Here is a 27500-nt window from a genome sequence, read left to right as displayed (position 1 = left end):
TGCGTTTATGTTTCCTTTCAATTTTTCTCACATTTTCTCTTCTTCCTCTATTTTTTTCCTTCTTTGCTTTAAATTTCCTCAGCCTCCCTCCCTCCTTCCTCTCTTATTTGTGTCTTATCTATCACGGCCCGAGAGATACTTGAGCGCATTCACCATTTCAAGTGTCTCCACATTTTTCCCAAACTTGGCGCACCGGCTCGCATTTCTTGGTGTTATTAAGGATAAATTCATTTTATCGCCGCTTTTTTCATGATATACATTTTTCTTCTTCGTTTACGTCTTCTTGACATTTTTCTTAATTTCGCAATAATTTTTTTTTATTATTTCTTTTCTTTATCTTTTCTTATTGTGTTCATGTTCTTCTTCTTCTTTTTCTTCGGTCGATCATCAAATACACTAGAATATTGACTTACACACACCCACATGCACACACACACACACACACACACACACACACACACACACACACACACACACACACACACACACACACACACACACACACACACACACACACACACACACACACATCATTACTCTTATCATAATCATCATCATCATCATCATCATCATCTTCATTGTCAGCACCACTACAACAACTACCACCACCACCACCACCACCACCACCACCACCACCACCATCAACATTGGCTCCACTCAGCGGATATCCCTTAATTCTATTCTCCCCGTCACTTTCATCATTCCAACTCCCTGTACATCTCCTCTTACATCCTACCACCACCACCGCCACCACCACCACCACCACCACCACCACCACCACCACCACCACCACCACCACCACCTCCCTCGATATCCTCCACGTTGGCACCAAGCCTCGAGGGAGGATGAGCGCCGTCTTGCCTCGATGATGTGAGATAATTCACTTTGAGACAGGCCTCCGCCTTTGAATTCTATCAACAGTCTTCTCAAGAGTCAGGACAGCCGGGATGAACGTTCGTGCTACTGATTCCCTTGTCAGAGGCTTTCCTTGCAGGCTCGTTTGAGGAAGAAACTGCATGTGACGCTCAAAAAATGGTTCAGTATCACTTCCCCACACGGCGCCGTCAGCCGGCCAGCCAGCCAGCCAGCCAGCCGGGGTCGGTCGAATGGTGACACGTTTTAGGATCTTGGCTGGGCTGTCACTTGTCAATTTGTTATGTATATGTGTAATGAAAGTCCAATAATGGCGAGAGAGAGAGAGAGAGAGAGAGAGAGAGAGAGAGAGAGAGAGAGAGAGAGAGAGGAGAGAGACAGGAGACGAGACGGAGAAACAGACCGACACATATTAATTAACGTTTTGTTGCCTAGTATAGCCTAGTAGGTAATACAAGTGAGTAATAAGGTTGTCCCCATATGCTCCACTATACCTCGTAATTGAGATGAAATGTCAGACAGATCTGGCTGTGGATGAAGACTCCAATTTCATGATCAAGGTAGTATTCACTGAGTTTGCACTGTGTTTTTTTCTTCTTCCATTTTTGGTCAGTCAGTATCTCTCTCTCTCTCTCTCTCTCTCTCTCTCTCTCTCTCTCTCTCTCTCTCTCTCTCTCTCTTGTAATCGACACAGAAAATCAGCAGAATCTCATCAAATTCCGAATAATTTGCGGAACTTGCCGAGTTATGTATCCTTTTCTTCTGCCACTTCCGAGACGAGGACTGAGCGACGCACACACACACACACACACACGGTAGCTCAGTGGTTAGAGCGCTGGCTTCACAAGCCAGAGGACCGGGGTTCGATTCCCCGGCCGGGTGGAGATATTTGGGTGTCTCTTTTCACGTGTAGCCCCTATTCACCTAGCAGTGAGTAGGTACGGGATGTAAATCGAGGAGTTGTGACCTTGTTGTCCCGGTGTGTGGTGTGTGCCTGGTCTCAGGGCTATCCGAAGATCGGAAATATTGAGCTCTGAGCTAGTTCCGTAGGGTAACGTCTGGCTGTCTCGTCAGAGACTGCAGCAGATCAAACAGTGAAACACACACACACACACACACACACACACACGAATTATAATGCCATGTTTTATAATTCTTATTTATATATTGTAGGAAATCCAATGTGCCTTATCTAAGATTGATAGATAGATAGATAGATAGATAGATAGATAGATAGATAGATAGATAGAGAGAGAGAGAGAGAGAGAGAGAGAGAGAGAGAGAGAGAGAACAATACAATAATATGGTCTGCTTCATCTTGAAATGTTCTCCAACAGGTGAAGCCCGTCAGAGCTCTTCACGTTGCTGAGCAGTGTGTAGCCTTCTGTCATCGCCCCACTAGTGAGTACCAATCCTTTATCACGGCACATTCTGGCTACCTAACTGTTGAGGAAGGGAAGGAGGATGAGGAAGAGTACGAGGAGGAGTAGGAGGAGGAGGAAAAGAAGAAGGAGGAGGAAGAAGCAAAGTACATATTGTTAAGAGGAATTCGGAGATATTCTGATTTATAACGGAAACATTTGGCAGAAAATGAAAAGGAAATTAAAAGAGGAGGTGGAGGAAATGGAAAAGATGACAAGCCGGATGAAAAACAAGTAAGAGGTAGAGGAAGCCGACGAGGACGAGGAGGAGGAGGAGGAGGAGGAAGAAATGAATGACGAAAGAAGTAGTTATAAAAGTTATGAAATTAGTATGAGTTTGGTTTACAAGTCTGGCCGTAAGTTTGAGCTGGTAGGAGTGAATTTACAGTAAATCGCATGTGTTCACTATCGCATCATTAATTTGGCTGCATTAGGACTACCACTATCGCTGCTATCATCACCATCACTTGCGCGGTAACATCGGATGCGTTTTGGAATTCTTTCGTGGAAGATTATCAGTTTGCTATTAAAACTTTGAGCGGAAGAAAACGGAGGGATGAGCTTCATTTGGGGGAAGATTTACCGGCTGGACGTCACGCGCGGCAAGTGAAGAGGAAAGGGAGGGGATAGAGAAATTATTCAACGCTTAACGGACACATTTAAGACAGGCAGATGAAGGATATCCTGGCGGCATTAAGAAAAACGGCTCGTCTGTATGGTGTTTTTTCATTATTATTTTTCTTCTCTCTCTCTGTTTTGTATAGTTTAGGGTCTAAGGTTATTAGTGCATAGAAAGAGAGTGTTAATATCAAGAAGTGGTGATGCTGTTACTGATACTAGCGCTGTTACTTTCATTTAGTTTCTTTCCATCTTTCTAGTTCTTGTTCTTTGTGTTCTTAATCCAGTTTTATTGATGTTGTTGTTGTTGTTGTTATTGTTGTTGTTGTTGTTGTTGTTGTCATTTCCGTGGTAAAACTGTGAGGTGTACTGTTGCTGTCTGACTCGCACAGCGCTTTTAGAAGATATTATAATTAACAAAATGACATGTTATTTTTTAATACCACGTGGCATGCTTTTTTTTTTTTTTTTATCTACGAGCACCAATGAGAGAGAGAGAGAGAGAGAGAGAGAGAGAGAGAGAGAGAGAGAGAGAGTATTCAGTGCCGCGTTCCAACGTTATGATGAAATATTCCTCAACAGGAAATTAGACCCAATCATAGTTCACCGTGGTTTGACGTCACTGACATAACTTGAGGCTCCGCTACCACCCTATCCTCCTCCTCACTCTCGTCTTCTTTTTCCGTGCCCTGAAGGAAAAGGAGCGGCGAAACTTGGACGCTGCCACGGGGAGCAATACGAATGAGGACAACCCTTCACATGTAAACTTTACTGATTTATTAATCAAAAAACTGTAAAGCTAATGCGCCTGAGTAACCAAAACGCAAGGTTGTATGTCCTTTTTTTTTTTTTTACTGAGTATTATCATTTTCATGTGCTGTCAAGATAGTACACCAATTTTTAGTTTTTTCATGCGTTCTTTTTTTTTTTTTTTACACGATTTTAGAAACTTTCCTAATGTTAGGTTTTGCCCCACATTTCAGAGGGACAATCTCATCTCGTCGGAGGTCCGCTGATTGGGTACCCTCCGTCCTGTCAGGTGTGCCGGAAATCACTTTAAAGCAGGTTATTAGGTTATTGACGATTACTCTGCGTGGATGTCACTTAGTACACACTACGTCGCCTTTACTTCCGCTGCTTTGAGTCCGAACTTTGATTCATCACTGCTCAAGATATACCTCGCACTCCTCCCTCGACTATACCGTCTCTATTCATCCATCACTGTCATGCAAAGCTCTGAGTACATCTCCCGAGAACACGTCTATAAATACCGTGCAGTGATGGAGTTACGAAACCCAGCGCTCGTTTCATAAGCTGTAAAAGAGATGCCGAGAAGGATGATGCTCCCCATACCAGTAAACACGTGCACGCCCTACTGGCACGTGTCTGGTAGTTGGCATTCACAGATACCGTCGCTTCCTTCTTTGCACTCGAAACTTTTTATCTTTACTGTGAAAAATACTTGGTGAAATGTGACATGACGTTCTTGGAGCGATTGGCAGGAAGTCATGCAGTATGAGGAAGGAATGGGTACATAGACACAACCAACCATTTAAATTACTCGTATATGATATGGACTACTGCCTCGTGTTAAAAAAAGGTGGCTTCCATTCTGTCTGGTGACCCTCGTCTGCCATGAGATCTTAGAGAAGTTCCTTATCTCAAAGACGAATAAAGAAAAACTTCCTCATTGCCGGGAGTTTTATGTGGTGATGGACAAATTTATAACTAGTCTTGCCCGAACATTTACGTCGACAATCTCGTATGAGAAGGAGCCAGCTGTCGTCCTTCACAGGAAACCCACCACTATTAGGCAATCTGACTGCACTTACAGAAGCATTAGACAACATTGTTTCTTCGCCACGTGCTATCAGGATAATATATCCTGGAAGGTAGGAGAAGTCTCAGTGGAGCAGCTGCCCATCTGGAGAAACTTGGCCTATCTCCACTGGGTCAACTTCCTGCAGTGTGCCATATGTGCATATCGTTGGGAGAGAGAGAGAGAGAGAGAGAGAGAGAGAGAGAGAGAGAGAGAGAGAGAGAGAGAGAGAGAGAGAGAGAGAGAGAGAGAGAGAGAGAGAGAGAGAGAGAGAGAGAGAGAGAGAGAGAGAGAGAGAGAGAGAGAGAGAGAGAGAGAGAGAGAGTATAGTTTCGGCGTGTGATTACAAATGAAACAACTAGAAAGTCCAAAGATGAGGATTTTCAACTGTGTGAATACGCTTCTTGTCAATCAACACATCGGTCCGCTCATAAAACGTCAGATATTGACAGAAAAGGAGAGGTTATCTCTCTCTCTCTCTCTCTCTCTCTCTCTCTCTCTCTCTCTCTCTCTCTCTCTCTCTCTCTCTCTCTCTATCTATCTATCTATCTATCTATCTATTCATCTATCTATATCTATCTGTCTATCTATCTGTTTATTCCTCTGAATATTTTTTTTCAATGCAATCAGCTTGTAGTTTTTTATCTTTCCTCTCTGTATCTTTTCACTTTGGTCATCAAATGTATGTTATTGCATCAAAATAATCCATCTATCACACCTTCTGTTGGTTTCTGCCAAAGAAACCAAAATGCTCCAGCACTGCTTGTCTTGTGCAGCATACTGGCAACAGCCTCTCATTGCCTGTCTGATACAAGCATTGTGTTCCCTAACAGTTAGTTCATGGGCGGTTATGACCGGAAACTTCACGTATTATATTATATTCCAATTCCCGCTGCAGCTAAAAGAGAAAGTGTAATTCATAGAACCTTGATTATTATCCCGCGTCTTCCTAGGACTAGTACAGGGAGAAAAGCGTGTACGAAGGAAAGAAAAGGAATACAATGTGTCTGAAGCCTTGGCTATCAGCTCATCTCCTTGTCGTTCTAGAGAAACGTACAGTAATATTGAAAGCTGGGTGAGGCTGAAGACAGAGGAAAGGAAAGGAAGGGAATGTGAGTAAATAAGATATTTTTTTGAATGGATGTGTATTTTTGCCTTTATTTGTTTATTTATTTTTGTTTTCGTTCTCGGCTGTATTAAATCAAATTGCTTTTTTTCCTTTTCTACTTTGATCTGATGCCTTCAGGTTACTTAAGATGATGATGGTGGTGGCGGTGGAAGTATTGGTGGTGGTGGTGGTGGTGGTGGTGGTGGTGGTAGTGCTGATGGTGGTGATAATGATGTTCACTAACGTATTTGTCGCGAGAAGTCAGTCCTTTGTATCAAAGTGAAGATTTTCTCGTTTATAGCTGATTTCCATAGTCATTTCCAGTCCACTGGCCCCATTTCTTTCTCTCTCTCTCTCTCTCTCTCTCTCTCTCTCTCTCTCTCTCTCTCTCTCTCTCTCTCTCTCTCTCTCTCTCTCTCTCTCTCTCTCTCTCTCTCTCTCTCTCTCTCTCTCTCTCTCTCTCTCTCTCTCTCTCTCTCTCTCTCTCTCTCTCTCTCTCCTTTTCTCTCTCTCCTCAAGGGCACGGTGAAACTTGGAGACATGACGCCATACGGTAATGAGGATGCATGGCGCAGGTGCTGATTTCCATCGGGGCTTCACTCGCCAGAATGCAAACGCCAACCATAGTTCAATTGGTGGTTGGTCTTGCCTTTCTGCAAAGTTCGTAGTAACTATAGGTCACCTCGTCTGGCTTCTTTGATTTTCCAATGACTGCTGCGTTTGTTGCCCTGTTGAGTAATTACTGTGCAGCATTCACGATTCAAGTTGCATAGATGATTACATAATGTTGCGTGATATTTTACAGAGAAAAATTAGATGTAATTTGATGCAATATAGAGTATTTTTTGTAGTGAACACAAAAATATAAGAACCTAAGAAAATAGGGGAAACAGGATGAATAAAAAATGGAAAGAGATATCATGTGGCGTGTTTATTAGTAATGATGATATCCTGAACACAAGAGCATAAGAAAATAAGAGAAACATGAAGTAACCCTCAGCTATACACCTGGCAGTATTCCAAATATGAAACATGGATACCTTTTTCCATCTATCATCCTCTTCCATAAAATTAGTCTAAACTTTTAAAGCTCTCTAATGACCAAGCACCAAACACCAGAATACTGAATGATGAAGTGGTTATTGCAGCCAGTTATCAGCGTGTCAGAGAAAAGAAGAGCAGAATAAACCTCCCCTCACGTATCACCTCCGTCACACTTTCCCCCCCGTAACAATGTCACCTATGTATAATTTGTTAGTTGCTCAATCACCGACGGTTACAGACTTTAGCTGAGACGATCATTCTTGTGGAGAATTTGTTGATTTTGTCCTCGTATTATTGCTTACGGGCATTTGACTGATCGATGACGAATAATAAAATGTTCTGTGTTATGAATCTTAAAATATGTCTCCTTAAACTTTCATTTTTCTGTTTATTTATCTATCCATTTATATATCTATGTATATTTTTATTTATGGCACAGATTTCTCAAACATTTCCTTTGTGAGAGGCAGCACAGTTTCGCGAGTGATGCACTAACAGTCATGCATTCATTTATGAGATCACACTTGCATACAATCAGGGAGGAATCACTGTACATGCATAAAACAAAGCCATGGAAGATTCGGCAGTGGCAGCATATAATCAGGAGACACGTCGAGACGCTTAACACGGCGCCCTTACCACTTGAGTATAATTTGGACCCGCTAGACGTAGGAAAAGGAGAGGTAAAGAGGTTTCGGTCCTTGAGACTTCCCTCTTAAGTTTTATGAGGACTTTAACCATTCAGTCATAGGTGGCCCAGATGTCTGGTATTTAGCCATTTATGTCTGTTTATTTTTATACTACATGGTGTGTGTGTGTGTGTGTGTGTGTGTGTGTGTGTGTGTGTGTGTGTGTGTGTGTGTGTGTGTGTGTGTGTGTGTGTGTGTGTGTGTGTGTGTGTGTGTGTGTGTGTGTGTGTGTGTGTGTGTGTGTGTGTGTGTGTGTTCGTTAGTCTTAAGTCTCTCTCTCTCTCTCTCTCTCTCTCTCTCTCTCTCTCTCTCTCTCTCTCTCTCTCTCTCTCTCTCTCTCTCTCTCTCTCTCTTTTCGTCACCAGCAGAGCTCCTTGACAGTGCGAACCCGAAGTCAATACAGTCTTCGAGGGCGGCGGACTGGGAGGGCTCCTTGTACTGTGCTTATATATAGGAGCGAGAAGAGAGGAGGCCATTCCGAGCCACCATCGATAAGACCTATCTGGCGCACTAGGTAATGGCAGGCCGCGTGGAGAGAGAGAGAGAGAGAGAGAGAGAGAGAGAGAGAGAGAGAGAGAGAGAGAGAGAGAGAGAGAGAGAGAGTTGTTGGTGGGATAATGACGCTTCAGTTTTCTGTTTCTTTTCTTTTTCTTTTCCCAGCCATCCGTTCTCTTTTCCTTCGGTTTCATTTTGCTATTTTTTCTCTTCCTCTTCTTCTTCCTCTTCCTCATCTTCGTCCTCCTTTTCCTTCCATTTATCCTCGTCTTCCACGTCCTCCATCCTCCTCATTATTTTTCCTTTCCTCCTCCTCCTCCTCCTCCTCCTCCTCCTCCTCCTCCTCCTCCTCCTCTTATCCTTCCTATTTTCCCTCCTTTATTCTTCCCCTGCACCTCCTATAACAACGTTGTCTTCATCCTTCTTCCACCTTTCTCTTCTCCTCCTCCTGCTTTTCTTCCTCCTTCTCCTCCTCCTTTTCTTCCTCCTCCTCCTCCTCCTGCTCTTCCTCCTCCTCCTCCTTTTTTCTCATCACTAACCACCACCTCCTTCAGCTCCCTCCCTTCTCCTTATCCTCCTCCTCCTCCGCCTCCTGATATCCTTCTTCCATGAATGCCAACAGTGTCGAGTGTCCTGGTAATTAATGACTTGGATAGAGAACGCGTTGGTCTTGTTCCTTCGGCGCTACAGCAACACAGTGAGTCGAACGAGCAGCGCCAGAGATAGAGCCTCTCCCTCACTCCACTCTTTGTGTTTGCTTCGTTAGGACAGGTCAGGGTAAGGCGCAGGGAAGAAAAGGGCCGAACTGAACTTGACCAGGTAAGAAGGAAGAAAAACGCAGCGAGGGTCAAGGCTGAGTGAGAATCGATGTTGCCTTACCTAAAGGAGTTTGCTTCCTTAGGGGTATTCATGCAAGAGGTGTGTGTGTGTGTGTGTGTGTGTGTGTGTTGTGATATCTTGGTTTCTTCTCTCTCTCTCTCTCTCTCTCTCTCTCTCTCTCTCTCTCTCTCTCTCTCTCTCTCTCTCTCTCTCTCTCTCTCTCTCTCTCTCTCTCTCTCTCTCTGTTCGAAAATGTTACTTATTTATTTATTGAGCTTGTCAATAAGACCTGACTTACACATATATTAAAAAAAAGGCTGTGATATTATTACAATTTAAACATACATCACAACATACTGATTCAGGAAGACACAACTTCTGGAACCACGGGGCACAATAATGTAGAAGTGATCAGATTATCAGAAAGGGAACATATGTAGTCCAAGGTGACAAGTATTTTTTTTCTGTTTGTCATTGCAGTGTGACAAGCAGGGTGATATACATGTAGTCTGAGCCTTTATGGGATGTTGATGAACGCCACCCATTCTTCATATCAATCTCAAGGAGTCCAAATTGGCTATTATTACCTATTACCATGTCGTCTGTCATCGTGTTAGCAAAGGAAATAAGTGGTGCATGTAAAGAGATTGCAACTTCATAATTAGTACCATCATTGTAACTCGTTTATGGATGTTCAATATCGTCACTCACTCTTCATATCCAGCTCAACCATTCCAAAGTTGTAAATATTACTCATGTCTTTTTTTCAGTCATTGCAATGAAAACAGAAGCAAGAAAACTATACAAAAAAATTGATATCATAATATTACCATTGTATCTTCATGAGGGGTGTTGATTATCTTCTCATTATCCTCAAAACCGTCTGAGTCATTCACGGCAAATAACAATACCTATGAGTGTTGTCGCAGCGGTGCATCGAGTTTATCAGTGCTGTAAGGGACGCTGCTCCTTGTTAATACATTTTCCCAGCAGATTAAAAAAAAAGTATCATTAATTCCATTCTATTCAGGGCAAACCTAATTTGTAATATGCGGTGCAATTTTTCGCTTCTCTCAATGCGCAAAGAATGTTGCGAAAATTCGTATTGTCATTCATTGCGACAAAAATGTTGAGGAAGGATTGCCGGAGCTGTGCCTTTTTTTTTTTTTATTTATTTGAAAGAAATGTCGCTTCCGTCATATCTAATTATATGCTTCGCCAAACAATTAGATCTTATTACTGCTGTGATAACTATTATATTATCTTTCATGATCACATTTCACACACGAACAGTAATGACGAAGGAATTTAAAATAAAATAACTAATCTCCTTAAAAAAAAAAAAAAAACACTGATTCAAAGAAAGAAATAGTAATGATAAAAGTAAAATAAGAAAGTATGCCATGTTACTATGTATATATATATATATATATATATATATATATATATATATATATATATATATATATATATATATATATATATATATATATATATATATATATATACCAGTGCTGATTTACATTTACACCTACTTCACTAGTTCAAATGCGTAACACTTACGGTTATCCATGCTCAGGAGTCAAATATCACAGTACAGAGAGAGAGAGAGAGAGAGAGAGAGAGAGAGAGAGAGAGAGAGAGAGAATGTGTGTGTGTGTGTGTGTGTGTGTGTGTGTGTGTGTGTATGTGATTCACCTCCTCGGTCGTCTGCTGGTCACCCAGCCAGTCTTCCCCATTACGAAGCGAGCTCAGAGCTCATAGACCGATCTTCGGGTAGGTCTGAGACCACAACACATACTCCACACACCGGGAAAGCGAGGCCACAACCCCTCGAGTTACATCCCGTACCTATTTACTGCTAGGTGAACAGGGGCTACACATTAAAGACTTGCTCATTTGCCTCGCCGCTTACAAGGATTCGAACCCGGCCCTCTCGATTGTGAGTAGAGCGTGCTAACCACTACAATACGCTGTGTGTGTGTGTGTGTGTGTGTGTGTGTGTGTGTGTGTGTGTGTGTGTTGCTATAATGCACTTTAATATATTTGGTGTCTCCTTAATGAATTGTTTGTAAACGGTGCCTACTCACCGTCATTCTCTCTCTCTCTCTCTCTCTCTCTCTCTCTCTCTCTCTCTCTCTCTCTCTCTCTCTCTCTCTCTCTCTCTCTCTCTCTCTCTCTCTCTCTCTCTCTCTCTCTCTCTCTCTCTCTCTCTCTCTCTCTCTCTCTCTCTCTCTCTCTCTCTCTCTCTCTCTCCCTTTGTTGGAGGAAACCCAACTCTCGGAATGAAGGGGTTCTGGCCACTCCTGTAAGGTAATGGAAGCGTTTCGAGAGACCCAGAGAGAGAGAGAGAGAGAGAGAGAGAGAGAGAGAGAGAGAGAGAGAGAGAGAGAGAATTCGAATTTTTCATTATCTTCATTTTTCTTGCTGGAATATTGTGGATTAATCAGGAAAATGAGGTATACGTTTGGTTTGGTCAGAATGTCAAGTTGTGTGTGCATGTGTGTGTGTGTGTGTGTGTGTGTGTGTGTGTGTGTGTGTGTGTGTGTGTGTGTGTGTGTGTGTGTGTGAGTGTCTAAGGGAATTGCTGCACTGTGTTCCCTTTCCCTTCCCTCCTCTGCTTCCGTAACGATATTAAAAGGTTGCTGTCACATTATTCGTGTTCAATTTTCGGTATTCATTGTCGTCGTCGTCGTCCTCTCATCTCATCATCATTGTTGTGGCTGGTCACTCTTGTTATTGTCGCCGTTATTGTTGTTATTAATGGTGGTTGTGATGGTGGTGGGGATATTGCTTTTTCCAATTTTTCTATTTTTTTGTTTTGTGTTGTAATTGTCATCGTCATCATCGTTATCATCACCATTATTTTAGTATTATTATTCTTCCTATTTCTCGTCCTCCACTACTAGTATTACTACTACTACTGCTACTGCTACTGCTTCTGCTTCTGCTTCTGCTACTGCTACTACTACTACTACTACTACTACTACTACTACTACTACTACTACTACTACTACTACTACTACTACTACTACTACTACTACTACTGCCACTACCACTACTACCACTACTACTTCTTCACACGCACACACACACACACACACCGGGAAGCGGCGAGGCAAATGGGCAAGCCTCTTAATATGTGACCCCTGTTCACCTTGCAGTAAATAGGTACGGGATGTAACTCGAGGGCCTGTGGCCTCGCTTTCCCGGTGTGTGGAGTGTTTTGTGGTCTTAGTCCTACCCGAAGATCGGTCTATGAACTCTGAGCTCGCTCCGTAATGGGGAAGACTGGCTGGGTAACCAGCCGACGACCGAGGTAAATTACACACACACACACAAACACACACAACACTTCCCTGCCCTCATTTCTCACACACTCCCTACTCCATCGCCACCCTGCCAGAGCTCTGACCGTTTCATTACCAGAACTCTCTTGACACCCCTGGAAGTGGGTCACTGAATTGAATGGGATAATACTGTACAGAGAAGAGATTTATCTTGCTACTCCTGAAATACTATGCTCTCTGTATGTAAGTGGTTTACAAATATTTTTATCACTGGTTGGAATTATATTACTACTCATTATCTCACTACTACTACTACTACTACTACTACTACTACTACTACTACTACTACTACTACTACTACTACTACTACTACTATTAATTAGGTAATGGAGAATGTTAGATATGTGGTTGTGGTCGCAGTCTCTACATTTATGTTGAGCACTCTTGACAATCACATCGCTGTTCTCATTATAAAAATAACTATTACAGGTAATGTATTGTTACTTCTCCATTACCCGGAAATTATTTGTTATGTTGAAAGCTATGATTTTTGTATCAATTAGTCATTCATGATTATAATAGGAGTGTGATATTATTTGTTGTAGTAATAGTGGTAGTAGTAGTAGGAGAAGGAGGAGGAGCAGGAGTAGAAGTAGTAGTACTAGTAGTAGTAGTAGTAGTAGTAGTAGTAGTAGTAGTAATAATGTGGATATTCTGATTATTCAAAGTATTACTGGTGTTGATGAGGTTTGAGGTAATTTGAAAAGATAAAGTGAATACAACACACCAACAAAAGGTTGCAGGCAAACAGAATAAAGATTAAATTTACTATTTGCAGCACACTGGCAGGCGGAGGGAATTTTGCATACAATGAATAAACATTTGAACTTGAAACCATCACGATTGTTGTTTCGTTGTTTTGTTTTCTGTTCTACATATTATGCCTGTGATGGGGAATGTATTAACGTGCCCTTCCATTTCCCCTTTTTTGTATGTATAACCCTCGATTGCTACGTTTTTGCTTCAATTTTTGCTGTATCTAGGTCAATGGCTGGTTGCTAAGTGTTGCAGGAAAGAAACGAACAGACTCATACACTCGTTGGAAGAGTATCGATACGTAGAACTGTTGAATTTAAATCATATTATTGTCAAGAGTACTTCCTCATTCACGCAGGTAACAAGAATTTTCTTTATAGTTTTTTTTTTTTTTTCCAGGCGTCTTTTCACTCTCCTTTATTTCCCGAAATGTTGTTTTCTTTTCATTGAATTTTGTCTTTTCTCTTCCTAAATTAACAAAAGTTTCTCTCTCTCTCTCTCTCTCTCTCTCTCTCTCTCTCTCTCTCTCTCTCTCTCTCTCTCTCTCTCTCTCTCTCTCTCTCTCTCTCTCTCTCTCTCTCTCTCTCTCTCTCTCTCTCTCTCTCTCTCGCGTACCCACGTCGTATAAATTAGTAGTGTTTAATATTTCCTGAGAATTTGTGATTATTTCTTTTAATCCGCGTGTAGGGAACTTTGATCTCTCGCGCTAGTATCAAGAAGGCTAAGAATCATTACGATCTTTTAATGCTTGTCTCTTTGTATTACTTTTTTGAAAATTAACTGCTTTATCTTATTTTTATTTCCCAAGGTGTTTTGTTATAGCGTGTAGAATTTCCTGATGTCTTTTAATCTGAAGGTGAAGTTCGTGTGTACTATCTTATAATATGTAAAACAGAGCTCGCATAAAAAGTAATAACAACACATGATTATAGATAAAGGAAATTGCGGAAACTTGTATTTTGTTGCCTGATATTGAATGACGCAACCAGTAATTTTCCAAAGAACGTCTCAAGATTCCGAAAATCGAAGCCCAATCAGCGGGGTAAAAGAGGAACACCTGGCGGGAGGAGAGCAGGCGACAGGCACAGCGGGGCACTTGAACCAGGCAGAATGATGCATTTTACTACCCTTTGACGAAATTCGAAGGTCTAGGTCTGAAACATTTCGCATCAAGATTTATTCTTTATGAAGGTCTCGTTATTTCGCTGACCTAAATTTCGGGTGCTTTAAGACTCGAAGAGATAAGGCGACGATGGGAAAGCGAACGGATGGGAGGGAGAATGTAAAGCCGAGTGAGTTTCAATCAGACGCTGTTCAACAAGGGATAGGACTTTCAGAGTCTCTCTCTCTGTGTGTTACTCTGACTTCAGTTTCTCACCTAGGTGCTGTTTGTGGCTGCCGTGACCGGTGACTTTGCTGCTTCATTCTAAGACTAGACGTTCAAGGGGGACAGAATTGCCTGGTGTAGGTGGTGGTGTTGGAGCTCTATTGATCCTTCCCTGGCCAGTAACATATGCACCGTCCTGGTCGTCTAGGGCATCTAGTGTTCACCTTGCCAAATCCTGTGGACGAAACTGGCACACGCAGTAATCTTTTCTCTAGTAGTTCTTTCTTACTCCACACCTAACCTACATTCCTTCTCTCCTCATCCACTTCACACCAACCTCAGAACACACATCTTTACTTACACTTCTATGAACCTTTTTCTTTTTCTTTTTCCCTTTCTCGCTTTTCCTCTCAAACTTCCAGGTGGTGCAGGATAAGAAGCCGAGATATTTGGTATTACAAGAGTCAGGAAAAGGAGCTGCTGGTCATATATAAACAGTGAGTGCACACTGTGGCGGCGAAAAGAAAACTTTGCCAACTTGGTAGAGGAGGTTGGTCTGACTCGGAGGGGAGTTCCTTGCTTTCAGAATCTCTTGGTGACATCCAGTGTCCTCGTATGTGTCATCGTGTGTGTGTGTGTGTGTGTGTGTGTGTGTGTGTGTGTGTGTGTGTGTGTGTGTGTGTGTGTGTGTGTGTGTGTGTGCGCGCGCGTGTGTGTATAGGGGCATGTGTGTGTGTTCGTGAATATGTAAGATGTTTTTTATTGAAGGATTTTTTTTCTTTTTATGTATATTTTGTGCCATCATTGTGAGTATTGAGGTTAGCGAAGGTCGATGAAACCTTGGTGTGAGGGGAGAGAGGAAAAAACGGTAATGGTGATGGTAGTTTCGGTGACGGTGGTGGTGGTGATAGTGGTGTTACTGAGAAGAAAGAAACAATGACTGACGATGATGATGATAATAATGATATTAATAGTGCAACAACATGATCATCATTATCAGCAGCACCACCCTCACACCACCAGCACCTTTACCACCAGTAGCAACAAGCAAAACAAGAACCACAAAAGTAAGAACAGTCTCAACAACAGCAATAACAGCAACAACCCATTCCTGCTGTTGATATTCCTGCCACATGCATATACTCGCATATGTACGCCTTTACTTTTATTCTATTTTCACTTCTTTGCAAGGAATGCGGTAAAATGCGCAGAGAGGGTGATGGGGTTGGGGAGTCTTGCTTCCGGGTAAAAGTTGGTATGCGACAGGGAATGGAATGGTTGGGAAGGCGAAATGCACCAGTGTATGTACGGTGACCAGGAAACATGTATGGAGTATACTACTGAAAATGAAAAGGGAATGGACTTATTTATAATGCAGACCTCTAAATGTATGTAATCGGATAGCCCAGGAACTGTACACTCTTGTATTTTTTCTCATATGTTTTTTTTTTTCACTCCATCCACATTAATTTTTTTTTGGAACTTTCTTTAATAACTGTTGAACTGAAAATAAGATTCGTACGTATACAAACTTTGTGTCTTCGTGTTCTCTGCGTACATTCTTGTGTCCAAATGTTCTCTGAAAGTGAATTGATACACACTTGTTTGCAAACGTTGCATAAAAGAAAACTCAAACATCACTTGATTATGTAATTAAGTACACAAAAAAAAATGCAGGTTAAGGAGCTGATGAAATACAAAAGGTCATAATATGTCCACTTTTCATCTATATAATGAGTAAACGGTTGTTGTGTGTTTTAACATTAAAGTAAGATCATTAAGCAAAAACCAAAAAAGTTGATATACTTGAATGGCCATGAAAGATAATGTACAGTAAAAGGTTATCGTTTATCTTTGGAGAGGTCTGTAAACATGTATAAACTAAAATAACAAAAAAAAAAAAAGCAAAGCTGTTATGCAACAAAGAATAGGAGTTTGAAATATTTCTATTTGATTCTAAAAAAACGAATTAGTTAATTTGGAGGTTAACTTCCATTTTTTTTTCTTTTTTTTTATATATTGATGTAGCGTCTTCTATGGAGGCAGTTCCAAACTGTTGGGAAAGGAAGGTAGGAGAGGGCTTTGTGAGGCTTAGGACGGCTTACATGGGGAAAGAACATCCCAGGAGTGACAAAATATGAGGATGTTTTGTGGTCATTGTTTTCTTAAATGTTGTGTACTTGTGTGAAGGGTGATGAGATAGCGTTGACGTGAGGAAGTAGGAAAATGTACTGTAAATATAATTCTTGTAAGTTATCTATGGTTTATGAAAGCGTGACTAGATGAAAATGGTTGGATTGGAAAAAGATGGTGGTGGTCGCGCTGGTAGTGATGATGTGTATATGTGTGTGTCTGTTTGTCTTTGTGTATATGTGTTTGTGTGTGCTTATGTATGTGTGTAATTCACCACGCCGCTCTCCGGGACTCGAACCCGGACCCTTTCGATTGCGTGTCGAACGTGCTAACCACTACACTACGCGGTGTGTATGTGTAATTCACCTCGGTCGCCTGTTGGTCACCCAGCCAGTCTTCCCAATTACGGAGCGAGATCAGAGCTCATAGACCGATCTTCGGGTGGGACTGAGACCACAACACACTCCACTTACCGGGAAAGCGAGGCCACAACCCCTCGAGTTACATCCCGTACCTATTTACTGCTAGGTGAACAGGGGCTACACATTAAGAGGCTTGCCCATTTGCCTCACCGCTTCCCGGGACTCGAACCCGGCCTTTTCGATTGTGAGTCGAGCGTGCTAACCACTACACTACGCGGTGTGTGTAATTCACTGTTTGACCTGCTGTAGTCTCTGACGAGACAGCCAGACGTTACCCTACCGAACGAGCTCAGAGCTCATTATTTCCGGTCTTCGGATAGGTCTGAGACCAGGCACACACCACACACCGGGACAACAAGGTCACAACTCCTCGATTTACATTCCGTACCTACTCACTGCTAGGTGAACAGGGGCTACACGTGAAAGGAGACACACCCAAATATCTCCACCCGGCCGGGGAATCGAACCCCGGTCCTCTGGCTTGTGAAGCCAGTGCTCTAACGACTGAGCTACCGGGCCGTGTGTGTGTGTGTGTGTGTGTGTGTGTGTGTGTGTGTGTGTGTGTGTGTGTGTGTGTGTGTGTGTGTGTGTGTCTATTTATGAGCCAGAAAAAAAAGTAATGATGGAGACGTTTGGACTTGAACAAAGAAAAAAGTACAAATACAAAAAAAAAAAAAATGAAATGATAGCCCACGAACAGACGAACATCCTGAAAGACTAGCACGGATGGGTCAAGGCAGTGGTGGATTGCATGAAATAGAAAAAAAAAGTGCAGTGGAAGAATTAGAGTGCAGAGGACTTTAAAAATTTTTAGCAATATTTCACTCCACTCTCTCGTGGTAAAGAGATAAAACTCCTCCACACACGCACACGTTGAGACAGGCAGCAGCTCATTCGTCACTTCACACTCAGTACAGAGATACATTTATTTTTCTTATATATTTAAGAAAAATGTCATTGTTCGTAAACCTCACGTCACCAGCAGCCTCACCCCCAGCGGTGAGTTGCCTACTTTACTCTGAAAAAAAGAAAAAAAACAGTTTTATTCCTTCATTGCTTCCCCATTCCCTCTCTTCCATAATACCGTAGTCCTGCCTTGCCTTCTCCGTGTCTTTCTCTCCCTCCTCTTATCTTGTCTCACCTTCCCAGACTTCCTCTATCCTGTCCATTCCCGTCTCAATCTCCTGTCTCTTCGTTCCTTGTCCATTCTTAACTCCTCCCTGTCCCACTTCATCCCTCCTTCTCCTTCCTCTGCACCTCCATCCGTTACCTTCACTGCCTTCTCTTCCCAGTTCTCTCCTCTATTCTACCCTATGCTGCATCCCCTCTTTCCTTCCTCCCCTATTTTCCTTGTGCCTCTCTCCTTCTTGTAACCTCTACCAGCGTTACCATTCCCTTACAACCTGCCCCCACTGAACGTTGTTCTCCAGTAGTGTTCTCAGCACTAATTACGCAGTGGCCGAACGTGCCTGTCTGTCTGGCCACTTATGTATTGCTTGCCCGTCCCTCTGGCACATGATTTTTTTAGTGGTAGAGGATGATTTTTTAAATTTCTCTCATTATTTTTCTATTTCTTTTGCATTCAATTATTTTTTATTTCTTTATTGGTATATATATATATATATATATATATATATATATATATATATATATATATATATATATATATATATATATATATATATATATATATATATATATATATATATATATATATATATATATATATATATATATATATATATATATATATATATATATATATATTTATCTCGTGTTTAGATAGTAAGTCATCCACACACACACACACACACACACACACACACACACACACACACACACACACACACACACACACACACGAAACGAATGTATAATTGTATTGAAGTGTGTGGAAGCATTGTACAATGCTTCTATTCTTGTACTGAATAAGTTTGCTAGCTCAAAACTCTCTCTCTCTCTCTCTCTCTCTCTCTCTCTCTCTCTCTCTCTCTCTCTCTCTCTCTCTCTCTCTCTCTCTCTCTCTCTCTCTCTCTCTCTCTCTCTCTCTCTCTCTCTCTCTCTCTAACGTTCTACTAGCCTAAAAAGGAGAGGATCTGGTTATTGCATTGGGAAGAGTACACACTCATACACACACACACACACACACACACACACACACACACACACACACACACACACACACACACACACACACACACACACACACACACACACACACACACACACACACACACGAAAGAAATTCACGAGGAAAAATACCGACACACTACACTGCATGTCGACATCCTTCATCTGTAGTCACACGCACACACACACACACACACACACACACACACACACACACACACACACACACACACACACACACACACACACACACACACACACACACACACACACACACACATGCAGACTCTTAAATCCATTGATCGAAGACACACACACAAACAAACTGGAGACTGAAACCTTCATTAAAACGGTGAGAGAGGGATGGTAGGAAGGCATGAAGAGAGAGAGAGAGAGAGAGAGAGAGAGAGAGAGAGAGAGAGAGCTGCTTGTATGAGAGATAGAGAGTAACATTTTGTGCATGAGCAGTGTACGAGTATTCAATGATTTGGAGGAAAATACTAAAAGAAATGGTGAGGTTAGGTGTGTGTGTGTGTGTGAGAGAGAGAGAGAGAGAGAGAGAGAGAGAGAGAGAGAGAGAGAGAGAAAGGACTGTCCCTTTCTCTGGATTAAAAGATTATGTGAGGGAGGTGTACAGACACAGGTGTGGCTGACTGAGGCAAAGGATTGCTCTCTCTCAGGTGCAATATATTTCTCACCTGTTTGCTCTCTCTCTCTCTCTCTCTCTCTCTCTCTCTCTCTCTCTCTCTCTCTCTCTCTCTCTCTCTCTCTCTCTCTCTCTCTCTCTCTCTCTCTCTCTCTCTCTCTGTCTCTCTCTGTCTGTCTGTCTGTCTGTCTCTGTCTGTCTCTCTCTCTCTCTCTCTCTCTCTCTCTCTCTCTCTCTCTCTCTCTCTCTCTCTCTCTCTCTCTCTCTCTCTCTCTCTCTCTCTCTCTCTCTCTCTCTCTCTCTCTCTCTCTCTCTCTCTCTTTCTCCTTTGTTGCATTTTAAATATACACTATTCACTGAGTTTCTTCTTTTATTTAAGCCAAATGAGTACGTATGTAGATGGCTGTGGTGGAGTCTGGGGAGGTGGGAAGCGGTGGGATAGGGAGAGTGAGGGACAGAGGGATAGGTAACGCTGCTAATGAGGAAGGGGTGGGGTCAGGATAGAGACGTGACCTTCATGTCGTGAAGGATAAAGGCAGAGTGTGGCAGCAGTGGGCGTTCGCTGTCGCTATGAAAGTAATGAGTGAATGGATGCAAACATTATTATAAAGGAGAGCGTTATTGATCCACGTTGGTGTGTGTCTGAGCTGCGATTCACTAGTCACGATGTGCTGAGAACGTTCGATTCATCATGTCTTTGAAAAGAGAAGCAAGATCGGTATACGTCAAGAGAGAGTTGTTTATCACGGTTTGCTTTTAATTAGGGAGCCCGAGGCCTGGTGCTCTAAATAACATGATGTTTTTAAAAGGACGAAACAATTTGCCAAATATACCAAACGCAAGGGAAACTGAGCTGACAACCTATACTAAACAGGCCGACTGTTCATTTTAAAGCCCGTGATTATGCCGACGCTTCGCCACCAGTCCTCGCAGCTGGAGATCTTCTGTCCAGTAATGAGAGGGATGGTAGGTTGGAAATTCTGGGAGTGAAGCATCAACAGAATGATAGCGCGTGCCAAGACAAGCCAGCGAGGGGAGCGACAAGGCAAGTCACCCAGGTTCATGAGATGTGGAAACGGCGAGGAAGGAAGGAAGCCAGGAAGGAATGAAGGAAGGAAGGCAGGAAGGAAGGAAGGAATGATAGAGGGGATGGATGGATGGAAGGGCGTTCAAAGGAAAGGTTTTGTCGTGATAAAGGATAAACTATTCTGGGAAGGGCACCAGTTGATAGACACCAAGACCTTGTCGGTAGGGGAAAGCAGTGACGCAGGGACGTAGGCAGAGGGTAGTATGGCAGGGAGACACAGTGTAGTATCTATCGCAAGCCTGAAAGGAGGGATGCGTGGTAGTGATGGTGTTGTTTCTGGCACACTCGCTGCTAATGCCTTCGTCCCGTCCTGCCTGTCTGCCCGTCTGCCTCTCTACTTTCTCTAGCGGTGTCTGTTTGCGGCACCGATCTTATGGTATGAATTAGAAAAGAAAAACACGCAAGGAAATGGAAAAAAAGAATCGTAGAATGAAGCTACCAACGTCGTGATATAAACTCGCAATATGAGGAAATTCACGTGAAAAATGAGCTTGACAAGTGTGTTATGAATGAAACACACTCACACACACACACACACACACACACACACACACACACACACACACACACACACACACACACACACACACACACACACACACACACACACACACACACACACACACAGACACACACACACACACACACACACACACACACAGGAGAGAGAGAGAGAGAGAGAGAGAGAGAGAGAGAGAGAGAGAGAGAGAGAGAGAGAGAGATAGAATTGCGAAATATATATATACATGATCATACAATAGTACAATGATTGTATTACAAGCAATTAGTACAAAAATAATGGAAACAAATAAAGTACAAAGTTTCACACTCACAAAAAAATAAAACAGCAATTAATAATCAGCATAAAAAAAAACACAAGTTTAGAAATAAAGACTCATGAAATAAGTAAATAGAATTACATGCTGTAAAATTGATACAAAAAAAAAACGAATAAAAACATCATACACGTTGTAATGCAAAGAAAAACAAGTGAAAAATAAATAAAAAAGTAAAAAAAAATAACAATATAAGAATAGACAAACACATGAGAATGAAAAGCAGCGTGGAGAAGGAGGCAAGGTTATGTGAGTCCCGGCGGCGAGGAGCCCAGGCCACGAGAGGAAGTGGGCACAGGGTGGCTGTTGCCTAATTAATGCAGCTTGAAGGAAAAAGTTTACTTCGGTGCTGCATTTACTTATTGTCATTTACCTTGTATATAATTCTTGTATATAACTGTGTGTGTGTGTGTGTGTGAGAGAGAGAGAGAGAGAGAGAGAGAGAGAGAGAGAGAGAGAGAGAGAGAGAGAGAGAGAGAGACAGAGTGAGAGAGAGAGAGAGGTTGATTTGTTGGCACTCTCTCTCTCTCTCTCTCTCTCTCTCTCTCTCTCTCTCTCTCTCTCTCTCTCTCTCTCTCATATATCCTTCCTGCCTTATACCAGGCCTGGCACAAGACAACCTGTAATTAACAGACCTAGAGATTGATTAACAAACAATCATAGTGGGACGCTGCTGCACCACCCGCCGCCCTCCATTGGTCTAAAGCGGCTTACACACACACACACACACACACACACACACACACACACACACACACACACAAAATAATGCTAGCCTCTATTCGTGTCGCGCTGTCTGAGCTACATATGGAAATAATCTGCCTGACGCGGACTTGGAAGGACGACGGCGTAAGCAAATACATAAAACTCATCTTTGTGCGTGTGAGTGCGTTTTGGGGACGCTGTGTTGTGAACCGGTGCCGCCCCGTAGGAAGCCATGCAGTGGGCCCGTCCTGCTGATTTGGTTGACTTGGTTTGGCTTGGTTTGGGTTGGTTGGGGTTGTTTGGGTTTCCTAACACGTTCCATCACGTTAGTATGAAGATTTTATTTTCTTTTTTTGTTTTTTTTTTGTTTTACCTCTACACTGATATTCCTGCCTCTCTCTCTCTCTCTCTCTCTCTCTCTCTCTCTCTCTCTCTCTCTCTCTCTCTCTCTCTCTCTCTCTCTCTCTCTCTCTCTCTCTCTCTCTCTCTCTCTCTCTCTCCCATGGTAGGCAGAGGGCTAGCGAATGGTTTGAATTTCATACAGTGATGTTGGCATGTATGGTTATAGTTGAAACTTTCTCTCTCTCTCTCTCTCTCTCTCTCTCTCTCTCTCTCTCTCTCTCTCTCTCTCTCTCTCTCTCTCTCTCTCTCTCTCCATTAGACTGGAATGAAAGCAGTACAACTTATTAATAATTTATGTGCAGAAAATAACCATACACAAATAGTTATTTTAGTGACCTATGTTCCGAGTGGTGACAGAAACACACGAGGAAACCCTGAGAAATCTGAGGTGAAGCCAATGATGATAAACAAAGGACAAACCATAGCCAGGGAAACACGCCGTAGTCTGAGCGATGAGGAAGTAGTTTACATTTTCAGCAGTGCAAGGAACCAATACATTTTCCGATTTCAATTCGCATAGACAAAAAAAAAAAAAAAAAAACATACCATAGGACGTAAAATGATACGAAAGGCATAAAAGAAGAAAAAGTTTTGAAGGAAAAAAGGGGTTCTAATATACGCCCCACAAAGGGAAGGCTGAAAGAAAGTTTTAAGAAATAGCAAATCCGGTAATAAAATACAAGAGATGACTGACTGACGCTTACGAGGAAGAAAGGCACATTCCAGACAGCTAATAAGCGTGGGTTTGACAGGAGATGGACAGAATGGCAACGCGGGGGAAGGAGTTAATAGCAAAAGAGAGCACAATCAATAAGCAAGATTAAAGATAAAATTCCCTTTGTAGAATGAATTGGTACAGACTAATGGTTCACAGTGATGAGTTGGGAGTAATATGAGAAGTTGTCGTCGTCAAAAGAGAGAGAGAGAGAGAGAGAGAGAGAGAGAGAGAGAGAGAGAGAGAGAGAGAGAGAGAGAGAGATCATCCTGATTATATGTAAGATGAGACGTAGCTAAGCGTTCACTCCCACGTGCTCCCCTCCCCTCGAGTCCCAAATGAGTGGCCCTGTTGTCTCTCTACTGGGCGGCTCTAGGTAACGAGACCCTGATAGACCATTTGCAGGAATTAAAAACCGCTGCCACTGTATTGTACTCAGTTTAAAAACCAGTGGAGGAGAGAGTTCACAGAGTCGTCACGGGGATTAACTGCCTCCCTCAGAGACACGTTCTTGAGTGCCACCGAAGCTTACAATAGTAATGTTGGTGGTAGTAGTGGTAATAGCAGTAATAGTAAAAGTGGTAGTTCATTATTAAATTTTTCAGTACAAGAAATACATAATATAGATGCAAAACATAAAATAAAAAAAATAGAAGAGGTTAGGATGAAATAGATAATACACACACACACACACACACACACACACACACACACACACACACACACACACACACACACACACACACACACACACACACACACACACACACACACACACACACACACACACACACACACACACACACACACAAACACGCCCGGTAGCTCAGTGGTTAGAGCGCTGGCTTCACAAGCCAGAGGACCGGGGTTCGATTCCCCGGCCGGGTGGAGATATTTGGGTGTGTCTCCTTTCACATGTAGCCCCTGTTCACCTAGCAGTGAGTAGGTACGGGATGTAAATCGAGGAGTTGTGACCTTGTTGTCCCGGTGTGTGGTGTGTGTCTGATTTCAGGCCTATCCGAAGATCGGAAATAATGAGCTCTGAGCTCGTTCCGTAGGGTAACGTCTGGCTGTCTCGTCAGAGACTGCAGCAGATCAAACAGTGAATTACACACACACACACACACACACACACACACACACACACACACACACACTGGCACTCATAAATTCAAACAGGTAATTCTTGGGTTGATAATAAATACATGGAGTTTGTTTCTGTTTTGTTTGTTTATTTTGATGTGATCTGTGATAACCGTGTGTGTGTGTGCGTGTGTGTGTGTGTGTGTGTGTGTGTGTGTGTGTGTGTATGTGTGTGTGTGTAATTTACCACGGTCGTCTGCTAATCACCAAGCCATCCTTTCCCATTACGGAGAGAGCTCAGAGCTCATAGACCGATCTTCAGGTAGGGCTGAGACCACAACGCACTCCACACACCGGGAAAGCGAGGCCACAACACCTCGAGTTGCATCACGTACTTATTTACTGCTAGGTGAACAGAAGCTACACATTAGGAGGCTTGCCCATTTGACTCTCCGTGCTCGGGACTCGAATCCGGACCCTCTCGGTTGTGAACCGAGCCTGCTAACCACTACACTACGCGGTGTGTGTGTAATTTACCTCGGTCGTCTTCTGGTCACCCAGCCAGTCTTCCCCATTACGGAGCGAGGTCATGGCTCATAGACCGATCTTCGGGTAGGACTGAGACCACATCACACACAACACACACCGGAAAAGCGAGGCCACAACCCCTCCAGGTACATCCCGTACCTATTTACTGCTAGGTGAACAGGGGCCACACATTTGCCCATTTGCTTCGCCACTTCAAGGGACTGGAACCCGGCCCTCTCGATTGTGAGTCGAACTTGCTAACCACTACAGTACGCGGTGTGTGTATGTGTGTGTGTGTGTGTTAATATTTGACAGTTGTTTTTTTTTTCAAGTTTTAGGGGAGGGATGTGTCTCTGTGTTATCGAATTGTTCATATACTTTTTTGTTTGTATTTGTGTCTGTTTATGTGTCTGTGAACCCTTTCCTCCCACCCACCTCTCTCTCTCTCTCTCTCTCTCTCTCTCTCTCTCTCTCTCTCTCTCTCTCTCTCTCTCTCTCTCTCTCTCTCTCTCTCTCTCTCTCTCTCTCTCTCTCTCTCTCTCTCTCTCTCTCTCTCTCTCTCTCTCGGTGGCTTTCAATTAATCTCACCTTCCGCGCCAGGTAGCAACATACAAGGAGCTCACGTGTAATCGGATACTATTCTCATAAAAGAATAGAAAAAAACATCACGTTCTTGTCAACATATCTCAGCCGCAGTGTTTAAGTGTTGCAGAATGACTTCTTTCGCAAACCAGTCGCTCACTTCTGCTTCATTTAACCTTTGATATATCTGGTAAAGAACTTATATGTACTTTTATTCTTTTAGAGTTTTAATTTTTCGAAAAATTTAATTTGATGCATATGGTCGTGTTTAGAAGTTACTGGAACATTTTCTTAACATATTTTCAATTTCTTTTTTTTTTATATCAAATTTTCTGGTATTCTTAAAATCTTTCGGTTATTTAATTTTGTAAGATATTCAATAGATTTAGACTTACATGGAACAAACACTAATTATGTTCAGAGTGAGTACGGAAGAGTGCAATTTCTGGCCATAATTCTACAATCTCTCATCACTAAAACAGTAGAGAATAAATTGCAGATTATCAAAACAAGTCAAAAAGATTAAGATCATTTTCAAGGGGAAGCGTGGAAAGTTACGCACATTTTGACTATGACCATATATCTTTCTTCATCTTAAAGTAATAAAGGGTCTAGATACGGTTTGTGTTATGTGTCATACACTGTTTTGTCTTTCTGTTTATTTTGTTTGCCTATCGCTCACTTCCCAATCTATCCTTTTGGCTACCGTTCTTTGTTTCACCGCGCCCCGTCACGCTTCACTGACTAGCTCACCAAAACGAAGCAGGAACAGGCTTGCAGTGATCCCACACGAAAAAAAAAAATTACGAGTTCGAGGAAAGCCACAAAAAGAAGTAAAAAAAACCCCGAGAAGTGAAGCAAGCGTAGAAAAAATCAGAAAAAAAAATGACTGGAAATTCCGTACTGACTTGTTTCATCGAGAGAGAGAGAGAGAGAGAGAGAGAGAGAGAGAGAGAGAGAGAGAGAGAGAGAGAGAGAGAGAGAGAATGAAAAGGCAACCCAAACCACCCCAATAACAATGCCTATGAAAGTTTACGAAGCGAACAATGTTTCTCACTTCTCCATTCACGACAGCTTTTACTTACCTGAAGGCGAGCTGCAGGCGGGCGGGCGTCCGGGGCAGGCAGACAGGCAGGGAGGGTCGGGGCTTTACAGGTAAGTAAGGCAGGTGAGTGGGGAGGCAAGTGTTCCTTTCTCCCTCTTCCTCTCTCCCTCTCTCGCTCTCCCTCTCTTTGCCTCACGTTATTAATTACAAGACTTGAAGAAGGTGATGAAGGAGAGCAGATTCGTGCTGTCAGTTGCCTTTGATATTTTTTTCCCTTTCACTCTCCCTCTCTTTTTCTTTCTCTTTTACTTTATATTCTTATGAGATTACACTTTAATTTTCGGTCCCGTTATGTTTTTTTTTTCCACTTTGGGTTATGTGAATTTTGTCTCAGAGAGGATTAGTGTTTCTTCTCTCACTTTTTCTTTCTTATAGTTTGTGTTTTTTTCTGTTTTATATTCACTGTCACATTTTTCACTCACATCGTTTCTTACTGATTTGATTTTGTTTTCCAGTTATCTATGTTCCTTATATCACCAGTTTTATTTATTTTATTTTCTTTCATTGTAGTTTTTAATACTGATAGTTCCATTTCAGTCCTTACCATCTTATTATCCAACCAACTTATGTTTTGTTTTGTTTTCCTACTTACAATATTTTCTATCCCTCCTTATTAATCGTATTCAGTTCCTCAAAATCTTTTATTTCTTTTATTTTTTTTCATATCTCGATGCTCTCCTTTTTTTTCCAATTTTCATACCGGTGTTGTTTCAATTTCTGTTACAGTTTTCCAGTTCTGTTTGCAGTTCCACATTTTCTTCCTCGCGTCACATGTTCTTTTGACTTTAACCTTTATTTTCAAGTTCA

The 27500-nt window shown here is 42.3% G+C and overlaps 1 protein-coding gene and 1 non-coding gene across 2 annotated transcripts in view; both read right to left on the bottom strand.

Annotated features, from left to right (window-relative positions):
* Positions 1-27500, bottom strand: part of LOC123520716 (octopamine receptor Oamb-like) — a 271000-nt gene that overhangs the window by 241268 nt on the left and 2232 nt on the right. Inside the window, exon 2 of the mRNA XM_045283256.1 lies at positions 26674-27500. This exon is cut by the window's right edge and continues 25 nt beyond it. The gene's annotated coding sequence lies outside the window, so the exon portion shown is untranslated. The remainder of the gene's footprint in view (positions 1-26673) is intronic.
* On the bottom strand, positions 16723-16802 carry Trnaa-cgc. Its single transcript has one exon. It is a non-coding gene; the product is annotated as a tRNA-Ala (tRNA).

This window comes from Portunus trituberculatus, chromosome 47 (genome assembly GCF_017591435.1).
Source record: "Portunus trituberculatus isolate SZX2019 chromosome 47, ASM1759143v1, whole genome shotgun sequence".
NCBI classification, from domain to species: domain Eukaryota; kingdom Metazoa; phylum Arthropoda; class Malacostraca; order Decapoda; family Portunidae; genus Portunus; species Portunus trituberculatus.
The sequence above is the reverse complement of the archived record's forward strand: the minus strand, read 5'-3'. Positions and strand labels throughout refer to the sequence as shown.